Consider the following 26,053-nt stretch of genomic DNA (forward strand, 5'->3'; position numbering starts at 1 on the left):
TATCTAGGAGTAAAGCAAGCGCGGAAAATTGATCATAAACAAATGAAAATCGAATTAATATCAGAGTTCATACGAAGGGTAAAACAGCTACTCCGCTCACATCTTAATAGTAAAAATTTATTTAAGGCATTAAACACCTACGCATTTTCCGCGCTTAGCTACTCATTTGGGATTATTAAGTGGACTAAAACGGATATAGAAACTCTCCAGCGAAAAGTACGAATACACCTCACAAAGGCACAAAACACCATCCATGTACCAAGTCACTTAGGACTCGATAGCATGAAAAGAGTCCCACCAAAGCTCAATCCTTTTGATACCGTAGGTATCTGGGATAAGTGAATTTTCCCCTTAGAGGGAGTCGAACCGTATGGCTAAATCTGGATAATAATTAAATCTATACGGATAAATAATAAAAAAAATGTGAATCAAAATAGGCAGATATTAAAAATACCCAAAGGATGCGAAAGAACAAATACTCAGACAAACATCAAAGACAAAGCACATCTGGAAGACTGATAAAGTATTAAAAATTATAAATGAAAAAACAAGACGTAAAAACAATAGTGGACAGTAAAAGCTCTTAAATTGCTAAATTAGAAGAAAAAAATTGCGAAAGTTGGTTAATTAAGCAATATCGGGAAATTGAAGAATGCGAAAAGAAATAAATAAGCTTTAGTGTTAATCAAAAAGTGAAGAAAATGACAGTGAAAAACAAAAGCACATACATGTAATAAAAGACACAAACGGTAAATTCTTAAAGAGACAAAACATTAACTAATAGATAGTCAGAATATGTTAAAGAGTTGTTCAGAGTTGAGAGGAAACAAATAATAGATGAACAAACGGAAGAAACAGGTCCAAAAATTCTAAGAAAAGAAGTAGAATATGCACCAAAACAGACAAAAGTGAAGAATGCGACGAGCCCAGATGATATTCCAAATGAGTTTCTTAAATTTGTCCATGAGGAGTCACAAGAGAAATAGTCAATTGTTACTTTCGGCATCTTAGGTTAGTTGGTAAACTCCCAACTCCCAGTTGATGGTTCGAATGTAGGAATATTTTATTTCGAGTAGAGACTTGTGTTTCCGTTTCGTAATCCAATTACATCGGCATATTGTCGTACAAGTTAATGCTTCCAAGTATGCTTTCATTAATGTAAACTCAACCACTGTTTGGTTTTGCCGTTAGTTATGGAAGTACTTCAAAGGTTACCAAAGATGGACTTAGTAGTCCGAAAACGTTCTAAACTTTTTAATCAACTTTTTAATCATTTACAACATTGTTTTTTAATTTGTTGTTTCAGTATTTGAACTAATATAGTATACAGCCATCTTCTGGGAATTATTTCTTTTTAAATGTATGTATATAACTTACGTTTCGCTTAGTTATCGTATCCTTCTAACAGATTTTAAATATGTTTTGACACGTCTACTTCCTAAACTCCTCTGGCTGCAAGTCTTTGTATCTTCAGGGGGAACTGTCTGAACTTTTTAAAGCCAGCAACGGGCTGCATGATAAACGGATCTTTCTTTGACAACTACACACTAAAAATATAAAAAAAAATATTCCAGAGGGAGTCCGAGAGTCCAAATCATCATTCAATCTTCGCTTATCCACTGCTGGACATAGATCTCCCTCACAATTTTCCATCTATTTCGATCTTGTGCCTCTTGCATCCAATTCCTATGACAACGTTTTAGATCGTCAGTCCAACGTGTTGGTGGACGACCTCTACTTCGGTAGGCATCATTTCTTGGTCTCCATTCCAGTATCCGCTTTGTCCATCTATTGTCTGTCATTCGAGCCACGTGACCTGCCCAGTTCCATTTTAGTGTTGCTACTCTCTCTACTGCATCAGCCACTCCTGTTCTTTGTCGTAGCTGGCGATTTGGGATCTTGCCTCGTAGTGAAACGCCCAACATAGCACGCTCCATCGCCCTTTGACACACACGGATCTTTTGAACTGTTCTCCTTGTCATGGTCAAGGTTTCGGCACCGTAAGTTAACACTGGCAAAACAGTCCAAATATATTCCTTATAATAAATACTAACAAAACAAAATACTGTGGTCTTCCTCTTGGTCATCTACCTTTGTAAGGTCTCCAATGTTGTATTGTGTCGTTCCAACGTTGGTCTTTTTGTCTATCAGTGTGACTTGCGAAGCTCCATTTGAGTTTGACAATTTTTGTTGTGATATCCTCTACGTTTGTTTTTGATTTTCGCCAGTCGTTACACTTTTTATCTGATAGTCGTACAACGACCATTGCCTGTTATATTGTAGTTAGTTTATGGTCCAGGTGTGACCTCCCTATGTCATGATAGGAATGATGCACTGATTGAACAACTTTGCTTTTTAAGAATTTTTATATTTTTCGGTTCTTAAGTATCCAACTGAGTTTTTCAAATCCTGCCAATGACAGTCTTGCTCTTTTATTGATTTCTGCACTTTGGTTCTCTTTGTCAATTTTCAGAATGTTGCCTAGATAGATATATTCCTGGACTTGTTTTACTGTCTGCGAGTACCTCCATCATAATTTGAAATTCCTCGAATGAGCTTGCTACAATCACGATATCATTACCGAAACTGAGGTAGTTTAACTTGTTGTCATTAACGTTACCATATGTTGAACAATTTTTAGTTTTGAAAACGTCTTTTAGGGCTATATTTAAAAGCTTTGGAGGTATTACGTCGCTTTGTCTAACTGATCTCTTAATAAAAATGGGATTTGTGTGTTCCGTCTAATTGTACTATTATAGTTTCTTTTTCATATATATTATTTATTAGTTGCCTATATCTCGAATCTATTCCACTATTAGTAATAGCTTTTTTTATAGCCCTCATTTTGATACTATCTATAAATACCTTTTCATAGTCTCCGAAGGTACGAAATACGGGTAGTTGGTACTTATTTGACTTCTCTATCAATGTTCTCATTGTCAGGATATCTTATATCCTTTGCGGAAGTCAACCTGTTTAACCGGTTGATAATTATTTATTTTGTAAGTAATTACTTGGAGGGAGGAAGAAAACGAACACTAACATATCAAAAAAACCCCACGGTTTAGAGAGAAAGTGAAGACAAAATGTTATGAAAAGAAGAAAGCCTTTTTGCAATATAGAACACAACAAACACAACATGCATACAACCACTATAAACGAATCAGAAATGAAACAAATAATTTAGTTAGGCAAATAAAAAGTGAATACTGGCAGAGCTTCTCAAACCAGATGGAACACGACTTCTACGAAACACAGAAAGAATAAAGAATAGAGGTGAACGAATTAATAAAACGAAACACATTCAGAAGAAAACATCAGCAGACTACTTTTGATACCTATTTGTTAAAGATGACGATAATGAATAATCAACACCAGAGATGACGGCAAATGAAGAAATAAATATTGAGGAAGAAGAGGTGAACGAAGCATTAAGGAATTTAAAAAAACATAAAATCACCAGGAGAGTACAAAATACCCAACAAACTCCTAAAGTACGGAGGACCAGATCTGACGAAACAACTAATCCAAAAAATAATAGAACAAAACAGTATTCCTCAAGAATGAAGATCCAGCATTCAAATACCTTTCTTCAAAAAGGTAGACAAATCATATCCGGGAAATTACAGAGAAATTTATTTATTAAACACAACACTAAAATTAACAACCAAAGTGATAATAAATAAACTGAATAAAATTATAACACCAGCAGAAAAACAACGAAGTTTTAGATCAAGATGATGATGCACCGACGATATGTATAATGAGACAAGTGCAAAAAATCATTAGAATACCAAAAACCGACATATCCATGGTTCACGGACCATAAGAAGGCATTTGACTGAGTCAAATTAAAGGAGGTAAAAAAGAAATAATTAATTAGACTTACTCACAATCAGTTAACTGATTGTGAGTAAGTCTAATTATTTCTTTTTTACCTTTTTAAAATGGACTCATATAAGCAACACATTCATGATTCAAATTAAAGGACTTTATCCACTCATTGTAAGCAAGAGAGATATCTCTAGAAACAATCAAAACGTTCGAAAATATTTACCAAAATAACATAATAAAAGTAAAAGTAGAAAAAGAACTAACTGACCCTATTAAAGCTGGCAATGGGATAAGAAAGGAAAATTCGTTGAGTTCTTTAGTGTTCAAGCTGAATATGGATGAAATAATAAAAAAAAGTAAGAACTAAAAAAGGATACCAAATGGGAAAAAACAACTTAAAGAAATCGGCTAGGCAGACGACGCAATACTACTTTCTCAAAGTGAAGATGATTTACAACGTATGCTGTACCAATTTAATATAACCGCTAAAAAATTTAACATGTAAATTTCCCTAAAAAAATAAAAATAAAATGCATGGCTATAATAGCAAATTTACTAAGAAATAAATTGGAGCTGGAAGCTGGCTAATAGAACAAGTGATGGAGTTTAAAGATCTAGGCATCACATTATCTAGCTACGGAAAGCTCGACACAGAAGTGGAAGATCAAATAAATAGAACAAACATGACCACAGGTTGCCTGAATAAGAATAGCCAGAATAATAGTTTCCAGAACTAAATATATCGGGAAAGAATAAAAGAATGTACAAAACAGTCATCAGACCAATAATGACATACGCGGCAGAAACATGTCTTGACACAGAGAGGACAAAAAGGATGTTAGAAATAGCAGAGATGAAAACACTTAAAAAAATTGATGGTAAAGACACTATGGGACAGAGCTAGAAGTACAGATATACGACGTAGATGCAAGGTGGAGAACATAAAGAACTGGGTAAGAAATAGAAGAGAGGACAAAAAGGATGTTAGAAACAGCAGCGTAGAAAACACTTTATAGTAAAACACTATGAGATAGAACTAGAAGTAAGTATATACGACGTAGAAGCAAAGTGGAGAATATTAAGAAGTGGGTAAAAATACAAGATAGAGTGGAACGATCATATAAGCCGAATGACAACAAATACAGTAGTAAAGACGGCAACAGACGGTTCCCCAATGGGAAAATGATCAGTAGGAAGACCGCGAAAACGATGGAACGACAACTAATTGGAGGCATATTGAAAATCAGACAGAGTCATATCTACATAAAAAGAAGAAGAACTAAGTAAACCGATTGTTAATAACGCTCTTGTCCCCTTTTTTATGTAAGAGTACTAGACTCTGGTTCCAGTCTTAAGGAATTTTGCTATTATGGAGACATAATATTAAATAGCTCTATTAGTGTGGGGATTGTAACAGTCTAATAGCTTGTTTTCAATAGCTCGACAGTGGAGATAAAAGTGACAAGATAATAAATAATACGTACAGTCCTAACATAAGGCTCAGAGACTTGGACTGTAACACAAAAAAATGAAAACATAAAAATGTTTTAAGAGGTTAGGTTAGGTTAGTGTCAATATGAGTGAGCGCTTACCCACCCTTTCATTTTACCTAGGGGTTCTATTGTGGATCATCCCTATGGACCCTATGTTAAAGTTGTTCCTTCAGTCCAGCCTTTTTATTAAAGTCTATTATTACCTTTGGTGACAGTTCTACAAAGACGTATGGCTCGAGTTAATAATGCTCAAATGTATTGAGCCTTATTCTCAATTCCCGTATTCCCCCGTCTCGTCATCAGTCTGACAGAATCTGCAATTCGCTCTCTCTCAGTCCGATTTTGATTATGTGTCACTTGACAGTGTCCTCCGGAAATCGTTTTCAAAAAAGATTATTTTAAATTAGGGCGTTGGTATTATAAACTATAGTTCTTCTTCTTCTTTTTCCTTTATTGGGTAATATCCCAGGGGATAATTTGCCCAGCTAATTCAGGGGGGATATTAAACTATGGTTATAATAATAAAACAAGGTAGGTATAGATAGGATATAAATCGATAAATAATTTAAATATTTAGGAAAATATACAGCAAATAAAAAGATTTTTAAAAGGTAAAACACGTCATAAAATCATAATAAAACAGTGTAATAAAACGGAGACGAGTAAAAAAATTAAAATAAATTATTTATTAAAACGGAAATCATAAAAAAATGGGAATTAGATATGTCTTGATGTATACATCGCCAAATGGTGTTCGTACCTACAAATTGCCGAAATATCTAAGATTGCCTATTGCCACTGTCGACACTCAAATCTGCAATCGCGTCTCGCAATTTGGTTATCTATATGATCGGCTATCGAGTGGTGCTACTACCATCACGGTCTGGCCTTGCTTCGGCCAAAGATAATAGCAAAGCAGTGCTGAGTGTCGGCGAACGATGAAAGGGCCAATACCCTGCCGTAGGACACATTACAATGATAATGGTGGATGTTGACGTGGCGAGCGTGCCTCAGTGCCGCCCTCAAATTATACCAACTGGACATCTGGAGATACCATCGCGACCCACCGAACACTCACTTTTCTTTCAACTCTTTCTTCACCGGTAACTTGCTTTGCTCCGAGCGCTATGCGTGACGAATTTTTTACAAGCATTTTACCTTTTTTTAGATTTATTACAGTAAAATATAAATTTCCTGGTATTTTTTTGCATATCGAAAAAAGTTTATCAGATCTCGTATTATTTCCTTAACGTTCATTTATGTGTTAAACAGATAACAGAAAACGAGTGTAAATTCACTTAAAAATAAAAATACGAAAACGAAAGAAAACATGACATACACAAATAATAACTACCTCAGAATTAAATTAAAAGCTTTCCTAAAAAACACACCAAAATATGTTCTGGTCAAAAAACTTAGCATTATTCTAATTTTTACTGTAGTATGTTATTGTCTATACATTTACTGAAAACTGATGCTGAAAATGAGGTTCAAAGACTCAATGTGGATTTTCCACAGCCAATAAGTCATTGTTATGAAAATTTCGTATACAAAGTCGTCCAAAAGTAGCCACTTCAGTAAACAAAACGCCATTTAAAAAATTAGGAATTTAAGCGATTTGATTGGCAAAAAATTAATGCTTTATAAGAATATTAAAAACACCAAAGTTGTTTACATTCAAGATGTTGGCAATATTTTTAAAAAATGTTGCAGGTGATACCGCAATTAGCTCAAAAACTACTTCTGCTTATTGCACAGTTCTTACTTCTCAAGGGCGCCCGCAATCAGCACTTTGTTTCTTAAATGTGCCATTTTGGTCAAACATTGGCGAAGACAAGCAAATATTGTTCGTGGGATACCCTACGTTCTGAATACAACTCAGCATACAAGATTATAGACAAAATGAAGATTCCGAAGAATTGAACAAGAAATAAAAAAATGGTTATTAATTTTAAATTAGGGATGCATGCGGGACGTCTCGCCCCGCGTTTTATCCTGCGGGACAGAACAGGACCGCGATTTTACTGCGTGACGGGACCGGTGCTTTGTCCCGCTGGACGTCCCGTATGTCCTGCAAAAACTGCACTTATTGTTATCGGAATGATTTGGTAATAAGTAAGTAAGTAATAAGTAAGTGGTAAGTAATACAAAATTAAAATGTTTCCTGTTTTAATAATTCATAATGATGAAACATAATTAATACATTTCGAATAACAGAAAATTTTAAAATGTTTTTGACAATTCTTTTTGATTTATAGCGATGCAAGTCTGCATTTGAGTCTTGTCGTGAACGTGATAAATAAAAAGAAATAAGGATTTTGTTTTAGTAAATTAATATGTATTTTTGTCAGGACAAACATAGAATTCTTCTGTAGATCGATATCTCGAGGGCTTCAATCTTACTTCTATCGATTTTTTTTAGAGTCGCTCGCCATCTGTCCAAAAACAGCTTACAAAAAGTTTTTTAGGTGTCCAAGAAAGAGTCCAGGGTGGTTCTAGCCTACTCTGAATACCCTCATAAGCTCTTAATCTATTCTTAGTTATCTGGAATTTCTAGTACCTTTTAAATATTCCATGAGCCTCCTGAAATATTCCATAGAAATTCAGCGTCCTCTAGAACCTCTCAAACCATTCTACAATCTCCCAACTTACTTTAGAGGTCCTAATACAATTTTAAGAAACTCCTTAAATAATTCAGTTTAACCATAAGTCTTCCATAAGCTTCTAATACATTTCTGATTAGTTCTAATTTCACTAGACTTACCAGAAACATCACCATGTTAAAAAGTTCTAGTTGAACATAATGTCTTTCAGAGACTCCTAATCCATTCGTGTTTGCCCCAAATTTTACCATAGCTCCTAAGATCTTCTACAAAAATCATGAAATATTACATAATAACCTTTAAGTTAAGACATCCCAGAAACACTCCAGGATAGTGTTAAACTAGAGAGAGGTTTAAACAAAGGTCCCAAAATATTCTAGGAATATTAGGCAATATGCAAGAATATCGTCTAGTCCTAAGACTTTAGTTCCAAAATCAGTCCAAGATTGTGCTAAGTGGTTCCAATGTATCTTAAAAAGTCCTTTAGAGGCTCTTCAACAATTCTTAGTTACCCCGAATTATACCAGAGGTCCCAAATTATTTTAGGAGTATTAAGAGATATTAGAAAATATTTTCTAGTGTTTTGTTGGTTCCAGAAACACTCGACGGTTTTAAAAGGTTTCTGTCTGGCCGAAATTCCTACTAAGGCTTCTACCAGTACTAGCTGCTCCAAATTGTTGTATAAAATAAGCCAAAAGTGTCCTGAAATATTCAAATCTCCCATGATGTTCTTTATATGCATTCAAACCATTTCTTATTGTGCCCAATTTTACTAGAGCTTCCACAAACATTCCTGTGTAGTCTTTAAATGTACAGGTCCTCACTGAAGTTTGACAGAATTTTTCTAATCCTTCTTGGTTGCCCATAATTTCACTAAAGGTTCCATGAACACTCCAGGGCAGTGTTGCAGGTTCCAGTGTGCTCTTGAGTCATCTAGGGGCTTTTGAACAATTCCTGGATTCCCAGATTTTCTCTATAGCCTGTAAAGCAATCCAAAGTATTCCATAGTCATTTAAATCGATACCGATGATACTTAAATTTATTAGAGAAACAAAGAAAATAAGGAGATGCTTAAAGGTTCCAGTTTACCCCTTAAAGGCGCTTGAATAATTCCTGTTTGCTCCGAATTTCATTAAAACCTTTAAAATCATACAAAAATGGGCTGAAATATTCAAGCAGAAAGGCTGTTCTCCATGAGGAAACACAGAAGCCGGCTTAGTGAGAATTCAGTGGCTACGATATTTGTGTCCAGCCATGTGCAAAAAATAAAATATTGTTTAATTTAATTAAAGAATACGTCTATACCATTTTTCATATAAAAATGCTTGCACGTCATTCAAGATTTACGACGTCAGAACTACATAGCGTTGCCAAAACATCAAAATAGTTAGTAAGTGAGGAATTTTTAAAACGTCAACTAGGTATTTGTTAAACTTTTATATTAACAGTAAATACACTTAGTTTTAAGACAACTGCAACACACTAAAATACATAAGAAAACATTTTAATACAAAATTATATATTCTAAATTTTAAACTTACCTCTTTTAGGGCCTTAATAGTAAAAACGTCCCGCCATTATTTATTGTTCAAAATAATCTATCTTATATAAAAGCTTATCAGCTTTCTACAGACTTTTTATTTGTTTTTTTATAGCACAATCACAATACACAACAACAATTAGTTTTTAAAGCTATTAATCTAAATTTAATATGTATTTATAAATACAATTTATTAATATATATTATATTATGATCAAATTGTGTAAGAAATCAAAACATAAACAAAATTTTTACTCTAAAAAAGCGGCAAAACTTTATACACTTTTGCGACACGCTGAACTTTCAATAAAATTTGAAGTATTCCCATATCAGTTGCGTACAATTGTCTAATCTATTTTATTAAAATTATTATTTTGTGGAATATTAGACTTACAGAGTTATTTCATAATATTTATATTATTAATACTAATAAATGTTTTTGGTTATTTAATCAATATAATTCTAAAATTTCCAATATAATGATCATTACATTTTTCTGATTATTACACCATGTTGACGCCTATAAAAGATCGAGCAGTTCAGTATGGGTTTTGTATTATTAGCTGTCTTAGGAAAATTTGAACTCTAAGGTGGACGTTCTGGAAATTTTAAATATAAGTGACGTCACTTTATATAAATTGTGACGTTCAAGCATTTTTATATGAAAAATTCTATAGATATAAATATATAAATTTTGATTTGTAAAATAAATGGATATCGAAATAAGTACTTTTTTGTTCAAGTGTTGCTTATGACTCTATTATATACATATACAGTGTGTCTGTATAATTAAGTCTGCACCAAATGGCTAGACTTTTTTTAGTTTTAGTATTATAAAAAAAGTTATTCCTTACAAAGTTCTGCATATTTTAAAACCTAAAATCCAGTCATCGGATATTTATCTTTTCAGTCGTATAAGCAGTTTGTCAAAAAATATGAATTTTATGAAGAGTAAAGTGTGTACTTTAATTTTCAACAGTATTGACAATCGTTATTAAGAAAAATTTGATTCATATTAAAAACTTCGGTTTATATTATCTATACAAACCAGAGTTTGTACATACATTAAAGCAAAAAGATCATTGTGTCTTATTATGTGTGTTATTTCTTTTATTTTATAAATTCTAATTACCGATAACACGTTTGTTGTCAAAAAATCATTGGTTCGTCAGTGCGTCCTAGATTAAATATCGATGTAAAGACAAATTGTAAATTAATAGGAAATTAAAAAAAAAATAAAAATAAAAATTATAAACATTACTACTTCAAAATTAAGCATATAATTCCAACATTCAATTTAAAAAAAGAAAGCTTACAGCGATTTTCAGTCAAACCAAAAGTTATAATTAAAAAATATTTAATTGGAAGGTGAAGCACCTTTTATCCTAATCCCTGGTATAAATTTTAAGTAATATACCACAATAAAACTGTTTAAAAATTGTCCTATGTATTTTATGTCCTATCTATGCTGCAACTTTTAAATGGATTTCCTCCTAATAATGCCGCACCCTGTATGTACCCGAATAAAGAAAATTTAAGCTTACATAAGTCCCTTTTGGAACGATTAAAACTCTATTCTAAATAAATAAAATGCTTAGAAAAACAATCAAAGTTTTTATGTTTATAAAAAAGAATATAAAATTAATGGTTAGGTTATCCTATTCACCTTTAATCATGATTAAACTTTAAATACTGTACTAACAAAATATAAATAGTATTAAATAACATACATATGTCTAAATTAAATGTGACAAATCTGTTGAATATATCAATTAAGTGAGACGTAACTTTATTGAATATAAAAGTTAAATGTGAGCTAAATCTATTGAATATTATGTTACTCTGTCCAATCTGTAATTATTAGTAAGCATAAAATATCTAACAAGCTAACAAATGAAAAATACAAAATTAAAAAAAGAGATATTGAAGACAATTTTATATATCGGATGTGCCAAAAGAAGCTGGATTGTCGAATGGTTCGCAAAATTTATATCGGATCGAAAAACGTAAAAAGGTGTTCAATATTTTTTAAAAATCTATCGATTGACACCAAATACGATCCTCTAGGCTCACCTTCTGTGGGCTGTGAAGGGGACAACTTTAAATTCTTAAATCTGAACCCCCATTTTTAAAACATTGCTCCAAAAATTTCATCATGAAAAAATAAGTAACTTTTGTTCAAAACATTTTTGTTAAATTGTTAATAGATAGTGATATAATCGAAAAAAAAAAAAAATTATCCTAATACCCTTAACTTAGATATTTTCTTATAAATCTACAAAGATAATTATTCGTCTTCTCACTACATGAACGATAGTAGAAATTGCGGGCCTTTACCCCTGTCTACCTATATTAAAATGTACCAACTCAATATTTAAACAGGAACATCCTCACATACGTGTTAATCCAATTTAAGTTTTGCAACCGGTATCGAGATACAACTGTTATTTCAAGTTAGGTATTAAAATATCTAGAGTGAAATCGATTATTACTCCTAGGACAGTTTTAAATAATAAAAAGAGCTGATCACAATAGCTAATATCATATTTCACGAGCACATCCGAGTCTTCATGTAATAAAGGCTGAGCGAAATGTCTATAATTTAATATATACAGTTATTGTTCATAAGAACCATTAACACCTGTGCCCTCATCTTACTTCCAGGGTCGGTTTTGACTTTTCGGCATTGCCACCAACAAAGTGTGGAAAAAATAAGCAGTAGCAATGCAATAGGTTCAATTTTTGAACAAAAAAAAACGGCATACATATTTTTCATTCTGAAATACGTAAAAATGAATATTATACAAATTTAGCATATGAAAGCATGTTAAAACTTATTTTTGATAAAAAATACATAGAAAGAATTATTTTTAATATACAGGATACTCACCGTTCATTCGTAACTAATGCCAATACTGTACACTGTATACAAATTATTATTATTAATATTGTGTCGCAAATCATACATAAAAAAAATAATCTCAGGGTGCCATTTTATTATACAAAAAAAAAATAAATCAGCTTAGGTTATACTTATCTTTTCTCGTGGCTTCCAGTATCTCTTAGTTGTTCCTTATCAGGATAAAATAGGAAAAGGAAATAAATAGAAACGACATAAATAAAAAAAATACAAATATCTTTTATTATCAAAACAAATAATATGAAGATTTATCAAATAAATTCCATGGGCTTAAGTGTCCCAATGAAAGTTGTACCACATAAAATAATTTTAATCTACCAAATATTTATCGGTTTGCTTTTTATAACATTGATAAAACAATATAAACAAGAAATTTGGATATTCGCAGATCAATTACACTTCCTATGAAAATTTTGAAATATTGGAATTTTTGTTCATATGTTTTTGTACTCAAAAAAATATAAAATTCTGAATATTATAAAAAGAAACTTTTTAAATTTATTAATCAATATTAATAATTATCCTTTGACGTAAAAAAAAAACTTTTATAAAATTAATGGTATTTTAAAATATCGATAATTTTTGATCTTCTGATGATATAGAATCTTTTATTTGAACCATACAAAAATTCTGTCACAAAAAACTATTGACTGACCTTTTAATTCACACAAGACGATGTCGGTTTCGACCAAAACAGCTCCCTCTTGTTGATTATGTTGGTCTACCAATCAAAGCCTTTTCCGTTCTAAGTATCACACTATCAACATACCAGCAACTCTTTCTTCAAAACACGAGCAGGCCTCTTTTACCAGTACTCGTTCAACAAACTCCAAAATTCTCTCCTCTCTCTCATATACTAACAATCTCCTGAGACCCAAGTATTTTTTTACTTGGTGTCGCAAATATTTTTAATAGTTATAGTTCTTGTGACTTACTCACTTGGACTTTATAGAATCAAGGAGGTATTCGACTTCTCAACTTTTACCTATCTCTCGTTTCACCTTTAAGCCACCCACTTCTAATTAATACCACTGGCACTTGCTTCTTAACTGACTACACAAAACTTCAAATGCTTCTTTCGGATGACCATCACATAATAATCTTTTCGAATCCAAACTTTCAAACATTAACTATCTTTCATCCCCATTCCAAACTCGCTAACCAATCAGAAAATTACTATATCCCGCCTCTCATTTTACATCAGAAAAACCCAAGCATCGCTTCTAAACCACTTTCTTTGAAAATGATAATGGTTTTATCTTATACTTTCTAAATATAATAACTACCTGGTGGCTTTGACCTTTCCAGCGGAACAAAACAAAAGGCTTTTAAAATATATAGTATCTACAAATACCGGTAAACAATTGTCTATTCACATTTAAGTATTTACTAATGTTTTGAGTGCTTCAGGGTAAAAGTCATTATGGATAAACCCACTGCTTAAAACTAACTTATAATAAATCTTTACAAATCGATGTAACAGGGAGTTGCAAATTTATGTGCCCGCGTTCTATAAGAAAATAAAATTTGTATTCTATCTTTGATTGATAAAATCAAAACATAACAATATATATATATATATATATATATATATATATATATATATATATATATATATATATATATTGTTATGATTGTTTATTTTGAGTTCAAAACTTAGTTTATTGAGCCAATAAAAAAATTATAGCTTATCTGTTATCAAAAGTAAAATAATTCTTATATTACCTGTGTTCGATGGATTCAAAAGATTTTCTAGTTGTCTTTTATCGGGAGAGAAGAAAGGATAATAATACAAATATATTATATTACAAAGATTTACGTTTCTTTATTTTATATGAACGAATAAAACAATTATTAAATTTTGTCGTTATCTTATCAATCAGCATACAAGAAAATAAATCAAATTATTATGATAATAAGATTATAAAGCTACATACATTTATATTACGTGAAAAACCAATTTTACTTAAAATTTTCTTTACTTAAAAAAAACCATAAAACTTTAAACTTTTGATTAGCCTAACAAAACCTCAGTTCTTAAATTTGAATGCTAATGACCATGATGTCGAAACGATCCTTCACAGATATAAAATTCAATTAGACAAACACTTACAGTTTATTTTCTTTTTGAGTTGTATGTTGGAACATACCCAGAAAAGTCCAGTCTCCTCAAAGATGTGATCTCCCCTCTTTGGCACCTCGGCTCCTTCTGAACGTCTCTGCAAACCTCCTGCAGACTACACAAAAAAAACACCTGATTTACTTCTCCAAACTCCGCTACTTATTTATGACACCAGGACCTCTTTTTGTCAACTTGATGCCGTAAGAATACTTTCACATATACTTTATAAAATGCCCACGGTAGATACAAAGACCTCTTTTAATCTACTTGTTATCTCCTTCTTCAAACTATTCACTTCTTTTCGTTACGCCGGTATCCAAACTCACGAAACACACCCTATCTTGAGAAAGACGACTGTTTCCTTTCGATGACCAAAATATGACTGACCTCTCCTGTCTCATCATCGACTCCCAAATTCCCATTTAAAAACGACCGTCCAATCAAAAAGCTTAAATTGTGTTTACTATGATATTGGAAAAGCCTAATTTCGGTTTCAGAGAAAACTAAATAGCTTACTTTAAAATTGGTTTTTTTTAATACATCATTTATACATATTTCAAAAGATTAGAATATGGTCATTTAATACTCGACTCTACAAACAATGAAGAGATTAACCTTCAGGTAAAATATCTTCGAATTCTAAACAAAGGATTTTTGATAATTTTGTTTGAAACGGAAAAGGTCGTTTGCCAAACAAATTTCTACTCTTATCTACACTAAATCTTATCTTAAATTACTATATACAATTTGTTTATATTGATATCTTGAAATTTTATTTCGATGGATTTTTTTATTTATTTTTCTTTGGTTGGGAAAGAAGAAACATAACAATATATATATATATATATATATATATGAAAATATTAAGTTCTCGGGAAGAACCGCGTTGAGAATTGAAAACTCGACGTTTCGGCACCCATTTTGGAGCCATTATCAAGAGTGATACGGTTCCGTTCGAGTTCGGGGTCTCAATCTGCCTACTCCTCAGTGTCGAGTCACTCATAATGTAATTTTTATTTTATTTATAGGTAGAATGAGACTCGGGAGACTGAGACTTCGGAAGCCCTGATATATTATTAATATTAATAATATATAGCAAGATATAAGCATGTGATATCAGTAAGTATTAAAAGAAACTTTATGCTGGAAATTTGTGAGTAAACAAATTCTGTGAACGAAGTTTAGATTGTAATAAATAATATAGTTAAGATATTAGGTAGAAATTATGTATAAATAGATTATGGTTTCGTTTCAAAACTTCAAAGAAAACGATTAGGACTTTTATAAATGTTTGGAATATCCAAAACCGACTAACGACCCATTGTTAGGGAAGCCGGTGGACAGAGAAAAATAATTTATGCTTTTTTGAGTATTATCGGAAAAATCAGGAGGGATAAACGTCTTTTTCTTCTTCTTCTTCTTTATAAGCAATTCATGATGCTTAATCATTGGCGGATTAATACCACTATAGAAGGTTGTCACTCATCTTTTGCGCAGTCGTCCGATACTTCTTCTGCCGATTGGTGACATATCTCTTGCTATTTTGACGAGACGGGTCTCCTCCTTTCTGCTTATGTCGTTATTCCATTCTTTATCTATTTTGTGTCTATTCATTTATACACTGTACGTCATTTTCTTCTAATGTCTTCACTTCTCTTTCGATCTCTTAGCGCATTTCCTGTAATGTCAGTTCTCTCATCTCTACCGTTTCCAGTAGCCTTTGCGTTGTCTCTGTATCTGGTCTTGTTTCTGAGGCATATGTCATGATTGGTCTTAAGTGGCTTTATAAATTCTTGATTTCAACTCAGTGCTAATGTGTCTGTTTCGCCATATAGTGTTATTAACGCATCCTGCCAGTCTATTTGCTTTTTGTTTTTTGTACTTGATCTTTCACTGCTTTGTCCAGGTATCCATAGCTAGACAGTTTAATTCCCAGGTATTTTATTTCCATTACTTGTTCAATACTGGTGCCATCAATTCCTATTTTACCTGGTTGGTTCTTTGCTGACTACCATTGTTTTAGTTTCTTGAGATGAAATTGTCATATTAAATTCCTTTGCTTTTATTTTAAAACTGAGGACCAGTCTTTGCAGACTATCTTCATCTTGGGCTATCAATATTGCGTCGTCTGCATAACAAAGTATTTTTATTTCTTTGTTTCCCATTGTGTATCCTCTTCCTTTGTTAACGCTTTTGATGATTTCATCCATGATCAAATTAAAGAGCATGGAGCTCAATGAATCCTCTTGTCTTATTCCGCTGAGTAATTCTATAGGTTCTGTAAGTTGTCCATCTAATCTGACTTCCATTTTGTTGTTTTGATAGATGTTTTCAATAGTTTTTATAATATTTAGGGGAACTTTTCTATTATACAGAAGATGGATTACATCTTTAAGTCTTACTCTGTCAAACGCTTTTTTTAGGTAAATCAGACACAGAAATGCTGGTCTATTTTACCCTAGTGACTTCCCAGTAATTTGCTTTATACCGAATCGCATCTGTACACGATCTTCCACTACGAAAACCATGTTGTTTATCTGCTAAACTTATCCTTTGATTTATTAGCACTTGTAAAATTTTAGTTGTTAGTTTTAACGTAGTATTAATTAAGTTTATACCTCTATAGTTTTCTGGCTGTTTTTTATCTCCTTTTTTGAATAGTATAATTAGTTCGCTCATTCTCTCTCGTTAATTGTTCCGTCATTTCTGCTCCACAATATTTCAGTTTTTCGTTTGATATCCCGTCTTTACCTACTGCTTTTCTCTTCTTCAGATTTTCAAGTATTTTCCGAACCTCCTGTACATTTATATTAAGTTGTTCATTTTTGGTAATTTCTGGTATTTGCAGTTCTAGCGTCGGTTTTTCTTCCTCTGCGTAGAGCTTTTTTAGATAGTCAACCCACGTATCGTTTTCTATGTGTTTTGGTTTTATTAGTTCCTTTACCTCCGTTCCTTGACCTATTATGAATTTTTGCAGATATTTCCTTTTGCAGACCTTAAGAATTATGTCCATTTTTTTCGAAAAGCATTACCAATGATCATTTTTTTTCTTACAAGTGCATATGTAAATATCAGTATATATTTTAAACACTCAAATCAAAAAATTGATTTGAGTGTTTAAAAATGGTAAGATAGGGTTGGTTTAGAAAGAGATAATAGAATGAGAGGTGATAACTTTGGCGTGTTTTTGAAAGAAGAGTAGAGGGTTATTTGTGCCTGGCCATCGAAAGATTAACATCGAAAGTAAAAAGTGTTTTGCATGCCGGAAAGTTTTTTAATGGTGAAAAAGATTAAGTTGTGTCAAAAAAGAAAATTTTGTTTTTCGAAAGTGTTTGTTTTTAAAGAAAGTGGAAGCAGTGTTGGTTTTCCTAAGTACTTATCGAGAGGAGTGGAGACAATAGCAACAAAACTTATTATTGTATTGGGAGAATTTAGAATACAGAGGGGATAGGAGTTTTTGGTTAGGACAAAAGATCGAGGTTTGGTTTTTGGGAGAAGATCCAAGGAAGGAGTGAAGCGAATTGACAAGAGAGTCCAGTTCATTTTCAAAACAATATTAGAGAGAGAGAGAGAGAGAGAGAGAGAGAAAGAGAGAGAGAGAGATAGAGAGAGCAGTTTTGAAACGGTACTGTATCTAAGTAAAATTTATAAGGTTTTTATCGCTTTGATAAATTCAGATAAATAGTATATGTCATTTAGTAAAGCGGGACCGTTAGATTAATTTTAAATATTTGAATTAAAGTTAGCGTCTGTAATTAAGATTATTGAGATATATTTTAAATATAATACCGATTAAATTAATTAATTGTTGCCTGTGTCAAATTATTTTAAGTTATAAAATCAGTAACTATATTTAAATTTAGATTTAATTTTAATCTAAATAGATATATAGAAAAACGGAACTGTTTTTTTCTTTAATTTATATAATTTTTGTGTAATTTTATTTATAATAAGTAGTTTGTTACGGCACTGTCAAAATACTTATAGTCTTATTTTTGACATGGACTCTTGTCTTGTCATTATTATTTTTTATTACTGCCATAAGAGGCGTTATTTTAATATTCGTTAATAGCTTCAAAAGTTGTTTCCTTTGGCAGGTAATGTAATTTTAATTTAATATTGTTCAACTAATAATAAAGTTGTTCTTTTTGCAGAGAAACGCCATTGAGTTTTATTAATAAAAGTTTGCTGATTAAAGAAACAAACATTATTACAAAACAACAATTTTGCTTATAATTTAAGTACAAATGCCAATTAATATGTAAAATATTTCCAATCATGAAAAAATACAGGCCATGGCAGCTTTTCAAAAAGTAAAAAGAACTCTAACAAAAAGGTGTACTACAAGAAAAGTTTGGATCACGTTAGATGAAGATACTTTATTTTAAAAGTTTATATAGATGAGGGTAGAAATATACATTTAAAAGATTTTTTGGAGAATGGAACAACAGAGAGAGAGATGGAAACGGTTGAGCGAGGGAAGGCAGTGAATACTGTAGAATCCCTAAATATATAAGATTTTTTTGTGGAATAGCAAGGTGCTTACACTGAAGAATCTCAAATATCCGCAACTGGGGTTTCAATGAAAGCTTTAATTTTAGAGAGGGTAACTACATGAAATGAGAAACAACAATCGGAAACCTGTAGTGAAGAACAAATATCAGAAAAATTCGTAATAGAAAAATATACAAGTGAAAATGTAAACGTATTACAATGGATGAAAACATTTGAAAGTGAATGCGCTATTACTATTTAAATTGGAATAAGCCACAATGAAGGGTTAAAGTACGTTTATTGACGTTTATTAATTGTGGCTTATTCCCATTTAAATAGTAATTACTTTAAAATGCTACAAAAAAAATAGCTTCAGAACAATATGAATGCACTATATTAAAAATTGACAAAAACATCGTTAAAATCGAAATTCTAAGGTTATTTTTAAAAGGATTGTATATCGATTGTTACAGTTCAATACTTATAGAATATTGGGAAGAACGGAAAAAAAGTTTTATGGCACATGCGCAGACAAAGGGTGCAATTTAAAGATGGATGCCATTAAGTTCATATACCTGAATGGTTCTTCATTAGAATATGCTCTTAAAAAAGAGAGACTATTGCTACAAATCAACAAGTTGTTAGGTATTTACAAATTATAAAGCTGACAGAATTAATAGAGACACTTTGGAAGAAACTGAAGATCTCTTTAATGCAATTAGAGGTCTACGTCTGAGTCTATGAAACTGCGAAAAATTAACAAGTAAGAACAGCTCCCAACTGGAGATAGAATTAAATGAAGCAAATCCAAAAAACTGTTAATACCGCAATTAATAAAAATTAAGTTACTAATAAATGACACAATGTGTCCTTAATCAATGCAAAACTAGTATAGATAAAAGACCAGAAAAGAGGTAACCTTCAAATAGTATACTTGAGGATAATTATGGTGTGAAAAAAACAAATTGTATATAGAAACGTTGAAGATAAAAATATATGAGATTGAGAAAATAATGGATGTATTTGTTGTAGATAGTGAAAATTTTATTTAGGGTTTTTTAATTGGGTTAGATTGTATCAAAAGTTTTAGTTTAAATTAAAACAAAGATCTGATGGCGGCACCATACTTCGCTATGTGTTATTTGTTATATTCGCCCAAGTATTTGTTATTCGTCAGCGAATAATAAATACACCACTCCACACTTGTGCCGGCGGGCCAAACATGCCAAATATTTGCGTCATGTGTATTTGGCAGAACCAAAATGAACGTTGACGTATTAACGGTCGCTGCAACTTATTTTTACTTAAATATAGAAATCTTATTTCTTTTCATTTGTCCACTTCATGTTTCAGTAGTTACGAAAGTTGCATATATACACACAAATTTATCGAAATTAGTGGTTCAAGAATAACGAGAATTACAATTAAGTTAGATTATGATATACTGCGGGACAACCACCGGTGCGAGCGAAGTGTAGGCAGTCGACACATACATTCGACGTGCATTCTTCTTCTTCTTCGTTTGTTTTTGGGTTTCGATTATATAATCATTTACCCAGTACATGTAAGGTTATGCTCGTCTTGCTCTAGGCAATGCACAACCAGGGATAAATTTCTACTTCTGTTTACTTTACTGCTAATAGACAACTAGGTGATACTGAAAGATCAGCTTTTTCATTTGTTTATCTTCTTCATTTAAGGTTACTTTTTACTAGCTTATTAGTGTCTTTTGACGTGTGTCAAAAAACCGACAAGTCGACGGATAGGCATATTTGCTATTCGGGTATTTGCTTATGCGTGCGAATAAAGCAAATAATTAATGATGATTCCACACTTCGACTTATGCGGCTGAATATGTCGCATAACGAATAACACATAGCGAAGTGTGGTGCCGCCGTAATGATCACACAAAACAACAACCCTAAAGAATTTGAGAGATAATGTCAATATTCCTGAATTTCCAGGTGACATACATATTCAAATGTCTTAAAAGGAAAAATTAATAATGTATACAAATATGAAATAAATTGAGAATAAATACAGAAAATTTTGATATAAGTTTTAATCATTTAGATTTAAATCAACAAATGGAAATTGAGGAACTGGTTAATAAATATAAATTAAATGTTCTAAAAACAGATATGCTGTACTCACTGTAAGTAATTACGAAGCTCATATTGACTTAACTGTAGATAAATACTGCTCCAAACGGCCATACACATTGAAGACAGAGAAGAAATAGAAAATCAAATGGTAAGGCTATTACAGAAAAATTTATTTGAAGAATCATATAATCCATTTGCTGCTAGTAACTATCGCATACAAAAAAGGTGCAGACAGAAAAACAAGACTATGCATAGATTTTAGAAAACTAAATAAAATTGTTATACAGTCACAACCTTTTCCATTAATTGAAGACCTAATGGTAAAAACTAGAAATTGTAAATACTTTTCCACTTAAGACATGAATTCAGCATTGTGGTCAATTCTTATTCTTCAGTGCCTTATCCTGTCCGGATGTTGGCGATCATTAAGGCTATCATGGTTTTGTTGACTGCTCTGCGAAACAGCTCCGCGGAGGTCATCCCAAACCATTGTCGGAGATTTTTAAGCCACGAGGTACGACGTCGTCCCGGTTTCCCTAAATTAAGCACTTCTTTTTCTTTTATCATGCACTGTAGGACTTCAACGTTGGTGGCATGATCCACATACGATATTTTTAGTATCCTCCTGTAGATCCACATCTCGAAGGCTTCAATCTGCTTTTCAGTGGCTTGCGTCAGTGTCCAGGCTTCAACTCCATATGGTAACACTGGAAGAATGTAGCACCTCACTATCCGCATCTTGGTTCCTAAACTGAGATCACTCTAGCACAGCAAGGATCTCAACTTCATAAATGTAGACTGTGCCATTTCAATTCTGGATCTAATCTCTTGAGCGTAGTCCCTTTATGAGTTAAGGGTATTTCCAAGGTAAATGAATCTGCCGACTCTCTGGATCTCTTCGCTACCTACCATTAGTGCTCTGGGATATAAATTTGCACGGCTGATAACCATGAATTTAGTTTTCTTAATATTAAGGACTGATCCGTATGTTACGCTCACAGTTCTCACTCGGTCTAGTAAGGCTTGTAGATCATTTATGCTGGTTGCTAGTAACACAGTCTTATCGGCGTAGCGGATATTATTGATGTAATCACCGTTCACTCGGATTCCCATCTCTAGGTTTGTGAGGGTTTCGGTAAAAATTTCCTCAGAGTATGTACGAAAAGAGTCGGCAACAGCACATAGCCTTGCCTTACTCCTTGCATGATCTTCACTTGGTCCGATGATGATCCGAATGTCCTGTTGCGTAACAACAATACTTAATATTTTTAGTCTGCTTTTGTATCATATTATTTAGTTTATTTTTGTATCATACTGTATATTAGTTTAGATATATAAAATTTCTTTGTACTAACTAATAATATGTAAAGCGCCGTTATCTTGCATTTAAATAACTTTCTACACAAGTTTCTAAAACCTTCATAGAATCGTAACAATGAAAGGATTAGTATTTTCCAAATTACCCTCTGACGCATTCCAAAATTCCGCAAGTTGAGACGAATACCCTTATCAGGTAGTTTTTATCAATGATTTGAAAGTTAAAGGTATTTGAAAAATAAACATATCTTTAATACGTCGAGGGGTCAGGGGGGAGATTTCGGAATGTTTGTGATTGAGGGGAGACAGTGGACATCAGTATCAGTTCAAATTCCAGAACTGAAGGAGCGTCAGGCTCTACTCGCCCTAGCGGCATATTAGTGTTTTAAACCAGTCGGTATATTAATAAGTTCGTATCAATATTGTATCACCGACAAGTGTGTATCATATGCAAGTTATCGGCGTTTAAAATACATTGTATTTGTTTAAATATATTTGTTCAAACGTTCTTTTCGAATCTTCATTTTCCCAGTTTTCTGGGTGGTCCTTCAAAGAAATATATATATAAAGTGAACCTATTTCCCTAAGGAAAAACCTTGTTCCCCAGGGAAAAAACCAGCGACCTATTACTGGTGCGTGAAACAAAGCCATCAGGACAAAGGTGTAAGGACAAACACCTACATCTTCGTTCATGTCCTTCTCATTCAATCCTACTCTTTGTAGGTTTGGTCTGGTATTCTGGTCAATACCTATGAAAATAAAAAATAAGAAAAAAATGGCATTTGTAACACAAGAGGACCATTTTTAATGAACTTGCCTCCCACTTGGTATGAAGTCGGCATCGGTACTTTTTTAAAGGATTTTAAGTAGCATTATAAGAAACTATACCTATATGTATAATTGACTTTATCAAGATTTGACAAGAAGGATACTGTTTAAACATAAATCCAATTCTACGGTCTTACTAAAATACAGATGAAATATTAAAAGTAGTAAACTTAATCAATCTGGAATATATAAAAAATTATCAACTCTCAAGTACATATTATTCTTCAAAATACTACGAATAAATACAGGTTCAAAAATGACATATATTTTAAAATGTCAAAAATAAAAGACCTAATTATTTTATCAGATTTAAGTAAAGCCTTAATAAAAATTATACACTGTAATTACTTTCTTACCAGACCATTTCTCAAGATACACAAAATCCTAACGACTCTATAAAAATAATTAAAAGGGTGACACAAGATCACGAAATTAAAACTGTGTTGACTAATTAATATCCTTGCATAAATTCCAAAGAATTCCAAAAATTCCAAAGATTTTCTACAAAACAATCAAATTAAAACGATATTTACTAATGTTGATATAGCATTTTTAAACGGTATCAATGAAAGACTAAACCTAACAGTGGTTAATAAAATAAAACGCAAATAAATAAAAGTAATAAAAAACAGCATGGACCACAATTGCCCAAGAATGTGTACAAAAATATAATGAGACAGCACATACAATTATAAAATTTGCACCAAAATATTGATTAGAAGAAGAAAATGAAAGCATTTTGCCTAATGATCTAAAATTTAAGCTTGTGAAGGGTGTCACGATAAACCTTAAAATGGTTTCAAAAGATCACTTGACCTATCTTGAGACTTCAAAACTATGGATGTGAAAGGTATGGCCAAGAAATTTCAAAATAGAACGAGTGATCCAAATGCCACATTCTAGCCATTCCACCTCGTCGTGAGAGGTATTGATCCAGCCATAACAATCGAGGAAGTAACCAAAAGTCTCACTAGAATGGACTTTCCTTTAAGCCCTTACATTGAATAATCTCCAAAGAATGGGACAAAACCACCAGGCTAGTCCGCATGTTCTTCGACTCTGAGGAATATTCAGGAATACACGGAGGCTCTGACCAACGGCATCTGCATAGATGGCTTAATCAGATTTTTCGACCGTTTCACCAATCCCGCAGTGACTAACGAATAGCAATTACGAGGATTAATTTTAGAAATGTTCGGGAAGAAGATTTGAACATAATCCAAATGAAGATAAGGCATGCATTGTGAATTTACATTTTAATGGGAACTATGTCTTTTGTATTTTAAAAAATGTGTAATGTTAATTATTAATATTTTATTTTAAACAGAATTTTGTTAATGCGCTAATTAAGCCTATTTTTCTTAAAACATATGTTTTAAACTTTATTTTTATTGCTATTTAATTATAAATTATTATTTTACTGTCATTTAACTACGTTTATATATTTTTTATTGAAACTTTTATATTTTCTAATCTATGTTTTATTATCTTATATGATTTTTATGTTATCTCAGAGTTGTATTATTCTTGAGTTATTTAATTGCATATTGGAGCTTTACAACTATTATTTCCGGAACGTCGTAACTTCTCGAAACTGACAATTTTTCTTAAAAAAAGGAGAAACAAAATCGGAAAAATATAGGGACCTAATATTAATCTTCACATCAATGAAATTTGAAAACATTTTTAATTCAACAAAAATGGTTTTTACTAATGACTGGCCCTGATGGCCCTGATATGTTATAGTTTATGGCGAAATGAGGTATAATGCTCAACGTAGATAACCTGAAAAATTTCCTATTCGTGATCAAACTCACTCAATATTTACAACTCTTTATCAACGATTAAGAGAAATATGTTCAGCAGTTCCAAAAAATAATTAAAGAGAACGACATGATTATATAACAGCAGCATATGAAGATGTTATTTTAATGGAAAATGAGGAACATCCAGAATAGCGTTCAAAGACTATCTGCCATGTATCCCTAAATTTTAAAATCCTCTGTAGGAAATATCTTCCGCAACGAAAATTTATATTCTTTTCATTTTACCAAGGTTTAAGTACTGCTACAATGAGATTTTCCTACTCGTGAAAAATTCGCTAGATGGTTACAAAATCAGAAAAATCAAATTGATAATTTTTTTCAGATATATTTTGTTTTCGACAAAGTTACATTTACAAAAAATGGAATTTTTAATGTGCATAATGCACAATATAATTCGTATGTTGGTGACAATCTCCACGTTGTTCAATAATTTAAGCATCAGCATAAGTTTAGCATAAACGTCTAAATAGGAGTAGTTAACGGTTATCTACTTGGACCTGTGGACTTGCCTTATGGTTTAAATGGTGCTGATTACTTACATTTCCTGTAAAATGTTATACCTGATTCATTAGATAATGTGCCTTTAAATATTCGGTAAAACTTATGGTTTCTACATGACGGCTGTCCCGCCCACTTTAGCCGGAATGTACCAAACTTTCTTGGTAATAACTAGAAAGACCACTGGATTGGAAGAGGCGGTCCAGTTGCTTGGTCAACAAGATTGCCGGATTTTAATCCTTGGGATTATTGTGCTTGGAAATACCTAAAAGCATTTTTCTTATTCCGATCTGATACAAAATCGTGCACAACTCTGGCTAAGGATATAAGATGATTGCAACGAATTTAGAAATAATTTTGGACTTTATCCAAGAATTTTGAGTTCTTTAAACAAAAGGGCAAATTTATGTATAGAGATTAATGGTTATTATATCGAGCATCTTTTGTAACTATCTACTTTTGATACCTTATTT

The sequence above is a fragment of the Diabrotica undecimpunctata genome, chromosome 6 (assembly GCF_040954645.1).
Source record: "Diabrotica undecimpunctata isolate CICGRU chromosome 6, icDiaUnde3, whole genome shotgun sequence".
NCBI lineage: Eukaryota > Metazoa > Arthropoda > Insecta > Coleoptera > Chrysomelidae > Diabrotica > Diabrotica undecimpunctata.